Below are 16523 nucleotides of genomic sequence, written 5' to 3'. Positions count from 1 at the left end.
GATTTAGTGTGGGGAAAGTTCCCGAATTCTATGGTCTTAATGAACTGAAATTTTCACTTCCGTCGTTCCGGTCCAATTATATCCTTTAAGATGGCTAGCTTTCGGCCTCACCCAGTCTATGGTACTAACTCGGATGACTCGGTAGTAACAACTACAAAGGTGCTCCCTTTACCACCTAGCCAAACAATCGGGAACGTAGGGGTAAGCACAAGAGCAAGGCAACCCAGCTTGGCCAAAATCTTAAGTCAAATTGATGCATATTTTACGGCTTTATACCGATAATTACATAAGGCAGCGCTTGTATAATAAATACAAACACTGATGAGATATGTTTATTTTGACTCTGTTGCGACCGTTTATCATTTGAAAGTGGCCCATCGTCGGTGTCTACCCCTTTTTAGATGCTACATAGGGTGTTTCCGCAGTAACAAAACAACCCTTAGCCGACGTCTCGGTGCCCAGAGGCGGTTGTGTTTAGCGGAAACGAGACAATCAGATATGCGGGCCTTATAACTTTCACTTAGTCATAGGAGCTCAAAGTCGGGAGGCCCGTTACTAGCCCCTGGTTAGTGTTCGGCAACAACCGAGGTCAAGCCATAAACACTTTGGCCAATGTTATGAACGGCCCATCATTTAACACGGGGTGACCTCTATCGATCTTATAGTTTAATACAGTCATCAGATCGCTAACGAGTTTGCACTTATTGTGACAGTCAGTTCTTGGCTTTCTCCACTGAGGCGCTTAACCATGTGAGATGGAAGCACAATCGCAGTGGTTCTCCCATCGCACACCTAGCCGAAGAAAGCAGAATGTAGGAGGCAAGCACAGGAGACGGGCAACCCAACTATTGACAGAAGACACAATTCAAAACCGATCCATATATAACAATATCCGAGAATGTTCTTGCTGAGGACTCCATGAATTAGCTTGTCTTTTGATGGGATCGGCTCTATTTGCAGCCCCTCTTTGATATTGCCGAAGCTTTAAAGGTGTCCGGTGTTGTACTATGAGACTTATGCTGGAGACACACAAATAGGTTAAAAATGCCATAAGCTCGAAAAGCCAAAAAACTTATGTAAAAGCTTGACGTCCGAACTAAATCAAGTCATTTGGTGCCAATCCAAAAATTGGTCTTAAATTTTTTTGTGCTTCTATCGTGCATTAATATGACACATCCAACCTCAAGACTTCAAGCGGGTCAGCCTACGGCTGCAACCTCATATCCCGAAGGTGGAGTACTGCTTGTTAGGCCAGTTTAGCGAACTAAACTCGAGCGGCTTTAAGAGAGAAACTAGGCTCCCCGGCTTTTGACCACACACTCGCGTCGAAAAAGGAGTGATAGAAATAGACTTTGCAACGACTAGGAAGAAAACAATTATTATAGAAAGGCTCGTACAAATTTAAGAGCCCCATGTTAACTTGGGTAAAGGAAGTGTTTTTAACAAACAACGTTTGTTGACAAACTAAGTTTTTAACACAAATATAATGTTTGTTCGAACCGAACAAGAATTAAAAAAACTGAGCATGGAAGCGACTTAGCTAGTTAATGTGCTTGGTGTCGATGCGTGGCCCGAGCTTATAGCGAGATGAGGTCCCTGCCCCCAAGCCGGTCCCGAGGTGGCAGAGCGAAGAGCTCGGCACTCCGAAGTGGCGACATATAGCACAACCAATGTGGCGAGGTGGAACCCCCAGTCCGTCCGAGGCGACGAAGCAGGTCGGCAGTATGATGCTGAAATTCCCGGCGTGGGTTAATGAAGTGATGACGAAGCCCCAGGTCCAACCGAGGTGACGTGGTACATCGTTACGCCGAGGTGACAGCGCTGGCCAACCCAGATCATTTACCTGTGCAAAGAAAATAGTGCAAGCCAGAGATAGTAGTAATAATAATAAATTAAAAAATTGTAGCATAATAAATAATTTATGCAAAGTGAGTAATAAAAGGAATATGGCCCATGTGCCGAACACTCGATGAGGTAGAGCTCTCTCAACGATGCCGAAGTCCCCGAGGTAACTGAACATGTCGGTATGGCAATTCGACCAACAAGGTGATCACGCGAGCCGATTTATGCCGATTGGGACGACGACGTCGACTGGCCGAAGTGACCGCGTGACGCTGTCAAAGTCGATTACCTACACATGTAAAATAGTGCAGTCCAAAAAATTATAATATAAAAATAGAGAAAAAAACTCACATAATTAATTTACACAAAATAAATTATTTTTAAAAGAGATGTGGCCTGGCGTCGAAGCCAATGTCGGTGCAAGGCGCCGGCGTGACAAAGCCTGTATTCGTAGGCCATTCCGAGTCCGTGATGAGGCGTTCGCCGAACTGCGGACGGGAAATTAACCGAACCATCACACAACCATCATTAATGTAGTCATCATTTGACAGACCTGTGTACAGATGATGGAACAAACCAGAGTAATTATTCCTTGAAAAAAATAAACCCAAGCAAGAAATAATTACTAGGATTAATAGCACCTGGTTTATCTGTTGTAGCAATCTGAAGAAAGGTTACTCCCAAAATTGGGACTCGATCCACACACCCATTGCCTGATGGGCGATGAAGCGATGGCATGGTGATGCTAGCAAAGGTTGGCTCGTCGAGGCAGAGCCCCCGGTCCAGCTAACATGATGAAGCTGGTCAGCTGGTGACACCGAAGTCTCCGGAGTAGGTTGATGAAGAGATGGTGAAGCCCCCGGTCCAGACAAGGTGATGGAGCAGGTTGGTAAGGTGATGTTGCAGCCGCCGTGCCAGCCGAGGTGTTGAAGCGATTCAGCATGGCAGACATCAGTTTGAAGAAGCTACGACTCGGCCATGCCGACGCTGGTCATAACTTGTGACGCGGTCAATGCTGGATTGATGAAGTGACCGAGCGATGATGTCGGCGTGCCTGACCCATGCAATCCGTGGGGTGATGGTGTTGGTGATAATTTAGCCTTCACGATGCTGAACTCTTGTTCAGCTTGCCGAGCTGATGATCCGATAAGGTTGGGCTCGGCTCGATGAAGCGATGATCTGTCTAGCGCAGGTCGGCAGACGTGGAGCAAGGGCTGATTTGACACCGGCGCGATTGTGAGGATTACCTCCGAAAATGAGCAAAATTTGTGGGCATGTGTTCGAAAACAAAACACAATACGCTAGAAAGAGATTCTTCCAAAAAGGTTGTCCAATATCCCATTCATGAAGAAATATGAGCTCATGTCGGATTTGTATTCACGCAAAAAACAGATCCGAAAAGTGATGCACTAATCGGAAGGTTCCCGGAGTTTGAACGGTCGGATCGAGCTGAAATTTTGAGAGGTGGCAGATATGGGAATTCCACAAAATATGAATGGTTGGATCTTCCAAATAACCTCCAAGCTAGGCTGTGGAGACCATGCCCTAAACTCATCCAGATTCCCGTCCAGACTCGACAGGCCTCCAATATATCATAGATCGCCGAAGATTCCTCCATCGGAACGCGACAAAGTTTACAGGGTTGTTGTAAAATCAATTCTGCACAATTCCACCAGAGCAATTATCAAAGCGATGCTCAAGGAGGTGGTGGCGGCGGTGATGTCTACTACACAACCTTCTTCTTGTACACGTTGTTGGGCCTGCAAGTGCACATGTTTGTAGGACAGTAGCAAATTTACCTCAAGTGGATGACCTAAGGTGTATCAATCCGTGGGAGGCGTAGGATGAAGATGGTCTCTCTCAAGCAACCCTGCAACCAAATAACAAAGAGTCTCTTGTGTCCCCAACACACCCAATACAATGGTAAATTGTATAGGTGCACTAGTTCGGCGAAGAGATGGTGATACAAGTGCAATATGGATAGTAGATATAGGTTTTTGTAATCTGAAATAATAAAAACAGCAAGGTAACTAATGATAAAAGTGAGCGTAAACGGTATTGCAATGATAGGAAACAAGGCCTAGGGTTCATACTTTCACTAGTGCAAGTTCTCTCAACAATAATAACATAGATAGATCATATAACAAGCCCTCAACACGCAACAAAGAGTCACTCCAAAGCCACTAAAAACGGAGAACAAACGTAGAGATTATGGTAGGGTACGAAACCACCTGAAAGTTATTCTTTCGGATCGATCTATTAAAGAGTTCGTACTAGAATAACACCTTAAGACACAAATCAACCAAAACCCTAATGTCACCTAGATACTCCATTGTCACCTCAAGTATCCGTGGGCATGATTATACGATATGCATCACACAATCTCAGATTCATCCAACCAACACAAAGTACTTCAAGAGTGCCCCAAAGTTTCTACCGGAGAGTCAAGAAAACGTGTGCCAACCCCTATGCATAGGTTCATGGGCGGAACCCGCAAGTTGGTCACCAAAACATACATCAAGTGGCACGTGATATCCCATTGTCATCACAGATAAACACGGCAAGACATACATCAAGTGTTCTCAAATAAAAGAGTCAATCCGATAAGATAACTTCAAGAGGGAAACTCAATTCATCACAAGAGAGTAGAGGGGGAGAAACATCATAAGATCCAACTATAATAGCAAAGCTCATGATACATCAAGATCGTGCCATAGAGAGAACACGAGAGAGAGAGATCAAACACATAGCTACTGGTACATACCCTCAGCCCCGAGGGTGAACTACTCCCTCCTCGTCATGGATAGCGCCGGGATGATGAAGATGGCCACCGGTGATGGGTTCCCCCTCCGCCAGGGTGTCGGAACAGACTCCCGAGAGGTTTTTGGTGGCTACAGAGGCTCGCGGCGGTGGAACTCCCGATCTATCTTGATATTCGATGGTTTTAGGGTACGTAGGGTTATGTAGGCGAAAGAAGTCGGTCGGGGGGGGGGGGTGCTCGAGGGGTCCACGAGACAGGGGCCGCGCCCTGCAGGGGGGCGCCCCCCTATCTCCTGGGCTCCTCGAGGGTCTTGTGACTTGATCTCCAAGCCTCTAGGATGATATTCTTCCAAAAAATCACGATGCCGAAGGTTTCATTCCGTTTGGACTCCATTTGATATTCCTTTTCTTTGAAATACTGAAACAGGCAATAAAACAGCAATATGGGCTGGGCCTCCGGTTAGTAGGTTAGTCCCAAAAATGATATAAATATGTAAAATAAAGCCCATAAACATCCAAAATGGGTAATATAATAGCATGAAACAATTAAAATTTATAGATACGTTGGAGATGTATCAGGCGGATACAGGTTTGCTGTCCAGAAAAACAGCACGGTCACCTGAGGGCAATGTTGATGTTGAGCCCCCGAGCTCCATCGATGATTCCTCCATGATCTTGGTAGGGATCGAAGTTGACAATGAAGGCCCTCGTCCAAACATAATGATCTGAGACGAAGCGCAGTCCTCGGTCAGGCCAAGGTGACTAATCGAGCCGGTGACGAAGATGCCGTCATCGACAGTAAAGTTCGATTCTGACGCATAGATCACGTCGGAGACGATCTGAATTCCCATCGCACTGTGGTGACTGCCAACAGGCTCTGAATGAAATCACCAATGTCGGTTCTATATCTGGCGTATCTCGTAGTAGGGGTCCTAAGCTAGGCGTCTTGGAGCGATGGTAACATGGACACAGGGTTTTACCCAGGTTCGGGCTCTCTCGAAGAGATAATACCCTACATCCTGCTTTTGATTGTATTCATATGGGAGGATAGTACAAAGTACATGTATCTACCATGAGATTGTTCTAATGAATATTAGATGTTGTCTATTGACTAGCCTGGCCTTGGTTTATATAACACACCAGAGGCCTAGGGTTTAGGGGATTCCTAGTCTTGTGCGCTAAGTCTTGTGGGATCTCCCTTGTATGCGGCATGGGCTGCCCGAAGTGGCCCACGAGTAAAACCGCCATGGGGGTCCTTGGCCCGATCCAGCTGGTCGGGAGACGATGTGGTGAGTACCCCCTAGTCCAGGACACCGTCAGTGGGGGCATGTGGGGAGCAACGTCGATCCGGTGGGGGCTTGTGAGGATAGGGCGAGTTGGGTGATGGTGCCACCGAAGAATGGCATAACCAATAATTATAGGCAGAAGGTAGGTGAACCAGCATGTCGCGGGAAACGCGACGGTCATCGGAATTCAATGCATAAGCAAGCATGGCTTAGCGTGTCACCTTGCCATGGGAAACTGGCAAAACAAAAATTATGACTATACCATCCCGTCCGTGCTGGGCCGCACATCAGCATGACAGTCAAACGAGTGCACTCGATTCATCCAGATGAGGTACGTGCGTGATCCACTGATTATTCATGTAGGATTGAGTCTGTCGGATAGTGTACGTGTAGAATCATAATAGCTGATGAATGTTCACTGGGAGATAAGGCATTTGCGAATGTTTTTGCTGGCAGTTTCTTTAGATTCGCATGGCATTTTCTTTGGAACAACATGTCAGTTTCTTTGGAGGTAGGCAATTTTATTCAAAGAACTGCCACCATTGGATCTTGCGTCGCAACTAAAACTGCCAGGAGCATATTAGTAGGCTACCTAGTGATCGACTAGTAACTTGTAAACATTGAGCGAAGGGAAATAAGGATCTGCTAGTAACTTGTCAACAGTAAGCACACAGAAATAATGATCATGATGTGCACAGTAGTAAGAGTCGATCCGTTCGGAATGTTCACACGAGACTCGCAGGCCTGACTTTGTAATATGTTCACATTAATAGCCCAAATTCACAATCAACTAGTACGATTTCAATACATAAGGTCAACATGTTTATGCATCTTAATGATTCACAGATCATACACAATATGTAGCTCCTAGAGTAGAGATCAAGAAAAACATATGTTCTTGCTACTAACATGGATGCTTCTCTGGGCCAACATTTAGTACAGGGTGAAACACAAATTTGTTTGTGAAGTTTACATTTCCTCTTGCAAACGTAAGCGGTTTCACCAATACATGGAACCATGAGAATCAACCACAGATGATGGAGGAACATCCACCGAAATATGAGTTGGTCATCGGTCGATCACATCGCCAGACTATTTTTGGAGTACAACTTTAACTTTGGAAAAATGATGCCCAGTGGATAATCAAACCAAAGCAATGAAGCACCTAGTGTTGGCCAATAAATAGTACAGTACTACCTTTGTGCAGTCCATGCAGTGACTATCCAATCTTTCTGTGTCTATTTTCAAATGGCACTGCATGCAGTGACTATACTATTCTTTTGTGCAGTTCCAAAAAAATTGAGGCCGCTTTGTTTGTTTGCCAAATAGCAATGGGCAGACATCTGTATGCACAAATATCAAGCAACTAGTTAACATATACCCCACCTTGTATTTTCAGTTTAAACACATCTCTACTAGTCGTTTCCGCTTAACATCTGTCATGTTTCGCACCGGGAAATTTGATACTATAGTGTTCTGCACTAGACAATTTGGTACTGAATTGATTTTCTAGTACATAGCAGAAATATAACGCCTATTCTTCATCAGACCAAGGATATCCATGTTTGCAGTGATGGGAGAGGTGAAATGAATACAACCGAAATTGATCATCCAATCATAGAATTATGTCTTGCACCACCAATGGAGGTCCACACAGGCAATAAATTTACATGAAAACCACTAATATTACTATCTAATGACAGTACAAAAACAGTAGCAAGATAGTAGCAAACCATGTACCTTGGTAGTGAAGAGCTCATAGTGCCACCAGCTGGATATAACTGTTTGGGAGAAAAATGCTCATAATGTTGAACCATTTGGACTTTTTGTGGAGTTCCACTAAATCAAGCATCCCTATTTGCACAGACATTGAAAGTGTGATTACTGTAAAAGTGGCCCTAGTTGAAGCATAGGCTCACAAATATAAGCCTTCCAATTTCCTAATGGGAAAATGTAGCAAGACTGTTTCTAACCACCTGTTTAAAGGAATAAATAAGGCAACACCGATGGATCTCAGGAAGTCATACATAGTACTTTGTGAAAGATTGAACCATTCCTAACCTTTCCTTTTCTTTTAAGAATTTTTTGTGCAGTTCAACTGAAATAAAATACCATCCTCACATTGACAATTCGGTGACACTGTAAAAGAAATGACTTACCATTACATCATGATGTCAGGTACGTAATCAACAGGCAATAGAGACAAAAATGTAGACCTCCTTCGATAACATAATGAACACTAATTTTAACAAAGGCCTGACTAGCTTTGACGACATAATTTGAATGAATTCTACACCCTATGTTCCTTAATATAAGACATTTTTGTTGTTCAATTTAAAGTACCAAAGCGTCTTGTATATAGAAAAACAGGTAGTAGTTTTCTTGAGCACATATCTGGGAGAGCTTGCCACACCTTATATATGTCCATGCGCTAGTGCAACACCATTCAAATAGGACAAATATGCACTAGTCCAGTGGCTAGTGCAACAACAGAGTAGGTTTTTTGTTACGGGGTATAGTAGAATGGTTTTACTGAATAGATTTCCATAAGCTAGCACTGGAAGATTTCTATAAGCATTAACTATGCAAAATCTAAAGGTAACAAGTTTCAACATTGGTATACCAGCTGTGCAACAGCCTTAGACCAAATAAAAAGTTTGAAGGTAACTAACATTATTAACTAATGAACAGTACAAAAAAGTTGCAAACCATGTACCTTCAAGGTAAATATCATTTCGAACTTGAGGGGATCTGAAAAATTTCTATCCCAATCTTGATAATTGATCAAACATGAAAACTTGATTAAACGAATTAAGAAAACAGCGGGCGGAGGAGGTGCCCACTCCTGACCTTTCCTCTTCTCTTCATAATTTTTTATGTAGTTTAACTGAAATAAAATGCCATCACCGCCTTGACATTTTGGTGACACTGTACAAAAAAATTGACTTACCACTACATCATGAAGTGAGGTATGTAATCTATAAGCATTCACAATGCAAAAATCTAAAGGTAGTTGCAAGTTTCATCGTTGGTATACTGGCTGTGCAATAGCATTAGAATGCCTTAGCTTAGAAATCTTTAATACATCCACAATCAATAGCTAACCTTGAAATATTCCTATGAAATTACTTGGCATTGCTTCAGTTTATCGGCGATATTAGACCGACTGCAGCATTAGTTAAAAGTAGCATCACTTTAGCAGTAACATTGCTTGATTTTACTGGTGGCGTTATACTAGCGACAAAAAAGTGGGACTAAGAGCATGGGGAGTCCCATTAGGAGAGTGGGCACACCAGTACGATGTACCTCCATGGGTGCATAGAGTGCTGAGGGAGGGATGGTTACCTAGAGCAACAAATATCCAAGCAGCATACACTACAAAAAAATCAATTTTGTGATGATACGCGTTTGTCACAGTAGGTCCCGTTTTGCGTCATGCATGTACATCCAAGAAGATTTTATGACCGAATCAAGATAGGTATACCTATGTTGTCATAGAAGTGTTCCATGACAATACTGAAATTATCATCACGAAAGTGTCCACTTCCATGACGATAAATGGCGCGTCATGGAAGTGTTTTCGTTGAGGGTAACCGACACGTGGCATCCATCGTAATGGATTGCTGTTAAGCTATCGGGTTCCGATTTGGATCCGATAACCCGTTAACATCCCGGACCAATGGGGATTTTGCACATGTAAAATTCTCATTCACCAGAGGAACCACGTGTCAGCTCGTCATTGAGATAAAGAGGCGGCTATGATATCTCTACACGTGGCATGGCCCAATAGTGGCCCATTTAGCTTACAAAGGCCGGCCCATTTGACTTGGTCAATAGCTAGCGGGCTGGCCCATGAAAAGCCTGTGAACGGTCCATTCGCATATAGCCCATTTTACAGCCCGGTAACTCACGACCCGTTATGGCGTTCCCGAATTCGGCCCAACAGCGTCATGTGGGCCATCCACTATAACACTAGGCCATTTCACTTTCGGCCCATGTATGGCCCACGACATCTTTTGGCCCATATGAGGCATTTTTTATCTTTTGGCCCTTTAGTGGCCTGCGGTGACTCTGGCCCATAATGAACAGTAAATTTCTTTATGCCCATTAACGGCCCATGATTCACATGGGCCGTTTCCAACCCGAGTTAGCTTTCGGCCTACTAACGGCCCATACATTCCCAGGCTCCTTTCCGACGCTCGATTACTTCCGGCCCGTTATTGGCATGTTCTCCTAATGGGCCAATTCAGCCCGTGGTTAGAGTCGGCCCGGTTGTGGCCTGTTAACCCGTTGCGCCGTTTCCAACCCGTCATGTATTATGGCCCATTAACGACCCGTTATGCCTGCGACAAAATTAAGCCTTTGCTGTGTTCCGGCCTGTTAACTGCCCGTTACCATGCTGGCCCGATACCAATTATGCCCGTTTACGGCCCATGTTGGCCCATTTATCCGATGGCCCATAGGAAGCCTGTTGATTCTATGGCCTGCTAGAGGCCCATTCATCCGACGACCCATAGGAGGCCCATTCATCCTACGGCCCGTAGAAGGCTCAAGGTTACAATGGTCCGTAACTAGCCCATCGCTGTTGCAGCTACTAGCAAACCAAGGAAAAAGAAGACTATGGAAATAAATAAGCCGAAAATTAATGCTAGGTATTAAGACGATTGCACAGATTACATCCACTGGGCATCAAAGTTCGCCACCAGTGCAAATATAGGGAACACCCTACACTATACAAAAATGGCTTGCTGTTTCCTTTAGCCGGTCGCTGCATGTTAAGAACAAGTTTTGCATCACAACAAAACAAACTGCAACCATAAAACAAAAGGAAGGTTGGCATAAAAGTTAATAGTCCAGCAGATAAATGCACCACCAGGAGTTCAGAAGCTTGGTTCATTTGACCTGACTGTTAAGTTTTCATGCTGTACTACCTGATGGAGCACCATAACCTTCACCTTCATTTCTCCTAGGCTCCTGAACAACATAGAAAATGTCTGATAGTCTGGTTTCAAAACCATGCATATCTTGACAATATCAAACAATGGCTGTCCTTGTTTCACAAAGTGTCTTTGTTAGGGATTGGACTTGTGTTTGGAGCGCAGATATAACATTGTTTTGAGCTTGCATATCTTGATTATGAGGTAGTTTGAATGAGATTGCCTTAACAACCAACCTAGTATTACGCAGGAACATGCTTTTGGCACTGTTAGTGGACAGATACAGACCCACTGCAGCAAGAGGTGACATTGCGGTTATCGTTGCCTCATCACCTTCAGGAGGTGGCGGTTCCACCATTTGTTCCATAGCTTGCTGAAAAATTGAGTTTGTACATTAGTAGTACCAGAACAAAAGATATTAAGGAGGCAGCAAAACCAAACAGAATAGCTTTGGTCTATATACAGAACTTATTCTAGTGAACCCATGTAAAATATTAGTTGTATTTTACTGAAAAGTACATAATAAAACTAGGTTCGAAACATATGACCATGTACCATGGCTAATGTATTGTCTATTTCTTCACATTGTATTGACAGCTAAGGATAAAGAGACAAAGTTTATAATACGGTAAGCATAGTATGACATCATTCATATCACAAAACAGCTGAGAACAGACAAACAAGCAATTGTAACATTGTGTGGGCAAGTCCAGCATGGAACTAGAAATCAAGATCAAAGGAACATCACTCCTCTCTTTTAAACCTTGTAAGGTGCAATGATATGCTAAGAAAATTGTGTATAAAATTGAAAGGAGTAATAGACATTGGCTGCAAACCGTGCAGTTCAATGCACAAGTCAGAGTAAGTAGTAGTTAATAGGCATGAGGATTAAGGACTTAAAAGAGCGGCTTTGACTGGTGTATTCATGCCCTTTGTCTTGCTGGTGTGACAGTCCTTGAAGATTTCCACAACATTTGGTTCAAGTACTTTTTGGTCCTTGGGGCTCTCCTCTGCTTTTGGAGCAAGTCAATATATATCTGATAATATGGCACATTGAAAAGAGTGAAACAGCAGCTAGTTACAAGAGCCTCACAGTGTGTAATATAGCTAGGAGATCTTTTCGTCTGTTGGAATTTCACTTTCGTATGGTTGGCCTTGTTCTTTGAACAAAACGGATCTCCATTCTTCCTCCTCTAGATTTAGTTAACGTTTCGAGCATTATCCCTGATGTCTGTTTCCTCTGGCGCCTAGGTGCTAGTCCAACAACGAACATAGGAAGTGTTAGTGTACATCAAACTGTGAGACTACATATAAACAAGCATGCAACTGTAACTTGACTCGAGCAACTACCTTCTTGCGGATGAAGCTCACAAGGTCCATCTGATCTTGCCAACTCCTCTTGTGGCAAGAGTGCTTCAGAAGTAGTGTCAGGTGGCAAGGGAGCTTTGGAACTTGCCGATAGCTGAGTTGACAAATGAGGAACTCGTGAAGATGTTGGTACTATGGAAGAAGGTGGTGCGACAACTAGGGCTATCGTTGCTTATTTGGTGCCAACTTTTCGTTTGCGTTTGGATTGTTTTGCAGCTGGTCTAGCAGGGGATACCATGTTTGTACAACTATCCGGTGGACTTGGACCTTCTATTCACTATCATTACTAGCAGAATCTTCGTAATTCTTCTGCTTCCTTATCCATGCGTCCCGAGTACCAACCCCTACCATTCTATGTTCCTTCATCTTACTCTTTGCCATGTCAAGTCAAGCCAACAAGAAAAAGGAATAAAAATTTAGTTCTTCAGAACAAATTGATGTGTGATAAAGATGAACTAAACTTTTATGTGAGACAACTGCATGATAGGAGGATGTGATATGTACAAAAAACAAGGCGACATGAGATAATCAGAACTAGGATGTGTAAACTAAGCAGAAGGCATTTCAATAAACTAGAAGCAATTGAATGGAAGGTAGACACCATATGAAATATGCTATGAATATCGCTCTGCCAAGTAAAAGTGTCTCGCCATAACTGGCGTTTAAACAAATGTGGAGCAGTACAAGAAATAGATGATATGAAAGATGCAAACTACATCACACTACCAAGTTAAAGGTCTCTCCTCATTAGTGCCATTGCATATTCACACCATTGCATATTCACACCAATGATGTGTAAATTAAGCAGAAGGAATTTCAAAAAATTAGAAGCAATGAAAGCTAGACACCATATGTAAGATGCAATGAGCATCACTCTACCAAGTTAAAATTGTCTAGTCATTAGTGCCATTTCAACTAATTAGTAGTAAAAGCTAGAAAATAATGCAAGATGTAACCTATATCAGACTCGCAAGTAAAACATGTTTTACGATAAGTGATTGTTGCAGGTTACACAAAAGTAGTACTTTGATGTACGAACATGGTGTGACCGTGTGATAGACAAATATAGTATGTTCCAAAAACAGGAACACATGTCTTACTCACAAGTATAATGTGTAAAGCAAGTAGATGGAATTCAACAAAACTAGAAGCAATACAAGCTATACATCATACATAACATGCAACCACATATAACAGTGCCATGTTAGAGGGAGCACATGTAATGGTGGACTAGGGGAGACGTGCTCATCATCAACACAGCTATGTTGAGTGTCTATGCATGTGTTGTCTTCCAAATCTCGTTTGGGGGATGGCGAAGTAGAATCAGTAGAGGCCCTCCATTTCGGTTGGTTGGAAGGAGCACCTTTATCCACTACTTTGCTAATTTCCTTCCGCTTTATTGATTTTGCATTGTCAAGTAAAACCGACAAGAAGAAGCAATAAAATTCACTCTTCAAAACTCATTCATGCATGATACTGACAATCACTACCTTGATGTAAGGCAAACAGACTATACGAGGATGGAATATGTAGGAAAAACAGGACGACATGGCATATTCACAACTATTTGTGTAAACTAAGCATAAGCCATTTCAACAAATTAGAAGCAATACAAGCTAGACACCACATGAAAGATGCAAGACAATATCACACTGCCAAGCTAGAGAAAGCACATGGGATGCCGGTTTCGCCGGAAGACCACCATCAATCCCTTGCATATTTTTTCCTTCCTATTTATTTGCCTTGTCATGTCCAACCCACACGAAAAATGAATTAAAATTCCCTTTTCAGAACTCATTGATGCAAGATGCTGACTAGCACTACTTTAATGTAAGGAGATCGCATGATAGGATTATTGAATGTGTAAGAAGAAAGAACAACATTGCATATTCATAGCTATGATGTGTAAACTAAGCAGAAGGCATTTCAACAAAATAGAAGAAATGAAAGCTAGACACCATATGAAAGATGCAACGAATATCACTCTACCAAGTTAAAATTGTCTCGTCATAAGTGCAATTTCTACAAATTAGAAGTAGTACAAGCTAGAAAAGAATGTGAGATGTAACCTATATCACACTCCCAAGTTAAACGTGTCTTATGATAAGTGATTGTTGCAGGTTACAAAACAATAGTACTTAGATGTAAGAACATGGTGTGATAGACAAATATTATATTTTCTAGAAACACGAACACGTGTCTTATTCACAAGTATAATCTGTAAAGCAAGAAGATGGAATTCAACAAAACTAGAAGCAATACAAGCTAGACATCATACATAACATGCAACCACATATAACAATGCCAAGTTAGAGGGAGCACTTGTGATGGTGGACTAGGGGAGACATGCTCATCATCAACACAACTATGTTGAATGTCTATGCATGTGTTGTCTTCCAAATCTTGTTGGGGGAATGGCGGAGTAGAATCTGTAGGGGCCCTCCGTTTCAGTTGGTTGGAAGGAGCACCTTTATCCACTGCCTTGCTAATTTCCTTCCGATTTATTGATTTTGCATTGTCAACTAAAACCGACAAGAAAAGGCAATAAAATTTACTCTTCGGAACTCATTCATGCATGATACTGACAATCACTACTTTGATGTAAGGCAAACACATGATACAAAGATGGAATATGTATGAAAAATAGGAAGACATGGCATATTCACAACTATTTGTGTAAACTAAGCAGAGCCATTTCAAAAAATTAGAAGCAATGCAAGCTAGACACCACATGAAAGATGCAACCAATATGACTCTGCCAAGTTAAAAGCATCCCATCATAAATGGCATTTCCACAAATTAGAAGCAGTGCATGCTATAAATCATATGAAAGATGCAACCAACATCACACTACATATACTAAAGGTGTCTCGTCATAATTAATTGATGCGGGATACAAAAAACAGTAGTTTTATGTAAAGACATGCTTAATAGACAGATGTAATGTGTACCAAATATAGGAAGGCATGTCACATTAACAGGTGTAATGTATAAACTGAGAAGAATAGCACATGCAATTTAACCAGATTGAAAGAATTGCAATCTAGACACCATATGCAACATGCAACCATATATCGCGATGCCAAGTTAGAGCAAGCACCTGCGATGGTGGTGTAGGGGAAATGTGGTCATCAACTACAGAGCTGCGTTGACTATCTTCATCTAGCCTTGTTGTTTCTTGAGAATTAGGTGGGGAGTCTCACACTGCATTCTTTAAAAGAGGATCTTTTCTAACAGTAGTCCACTGGCCTCACTATCTCATCATAAGTGATTGATGAGGGATACACAAGAACATTAGTTTGATGTAAGAACATGGTTAATAGACAGATGTAGTAGTATGTACCAAAAACAGGAAGGCATGTCATATTCAAAGGTATAATGTGTAAGCTAAGCAGATGTAGTTTGAGCAAATTGGAAGCAATACAAGCTAGACACCCGGCTGGAGTGGTGAGCATGATCATCGAGGACCTGAGAGCCCGGTGGGAGGCGGGCTACTTCTGTTGGCATTCTGGATATGGGGGTACCCAGCCTTGCCTCCCTGCGGCCCACTGCGTGGCTCCCTCGACGACCTGACACGGCCCAGCCTCAGCATTGACAAACTCAAGACCCTCGCTAGGGGCCAACCCTCGCGAGGCGGAAAACGCCAAGTCTTCCAAGGGGATCGGCCTCCTCAGGCTGGCTCCCGAGGGGCGGAGACTTCTATGAAAGGTGCACCTCACGAGGCTCAGCTGACATGAGCCATGACGACCAAGGCCAAACGGGCGCCAACGGGCGCAGAGTACCAGTTTCCTCTTTAGTACAAAGGAGGCAAGTAGCAGGCGCGGAGTCCTGAGGAATCAGCCAAAGGTTTCCATTCTAGTGCAACAAGACCAAGACCGCCAGGATGGCAGGACGAAGGTCATCGCCGAGCCCATCACAATGTCACGACCAGGGGCTTTTCACAGGCGAAACCACTTTAGTCAGGATAGGGCGTACTTCTTGTCCCCCTTCAAATCTAGTCATTGTGGGATCCGTTCCTGCCAACATTTGGGGAGAGGACCAAGGCCGCTATAAATAGGACTTAGCCACCACCATGGAAAGGGTCGAGTCCAGAGGGAAAGAGTAGAATGAGGGATCGGATCCATTCTCACCCGACCACCTCGCCAGCTCTCTTGTGCTCAAGAACAAGTCACCTTTTGAGGTCAGTTTATCTACTGTACTAGTTCATCCTCAGCCCCTCAAGGCCATCCACCAAAAAGCTGGAGTAGGGTATTACACCGCAAGGTGGCCCGAACCAGGATAAACTGATGTGTCTCTTTGTTCCCTTGAGCTCGACGCGCCAAGCTTTAAG

Source organism: Triticum aestivum, chromosome 3B, assembly GCF_018294505.1.
Source record: "Triticum aestivum cultivar Chinese Spring chromosome 3B, IWGSC CS RefSeq v2.1, whole genome shotgun sequence".
Taxonomy (NCBI): Eukaryota; Viridiplantae; Streptophyta; class Magnoliopsida; order Poales; family Poaceae; genus Triticum; species Triticum aestivum.
The sequence above is the reverse complement of the archived record's forward strand: the minus strand, read 5'-3'. Positions refer to the sequence as shown.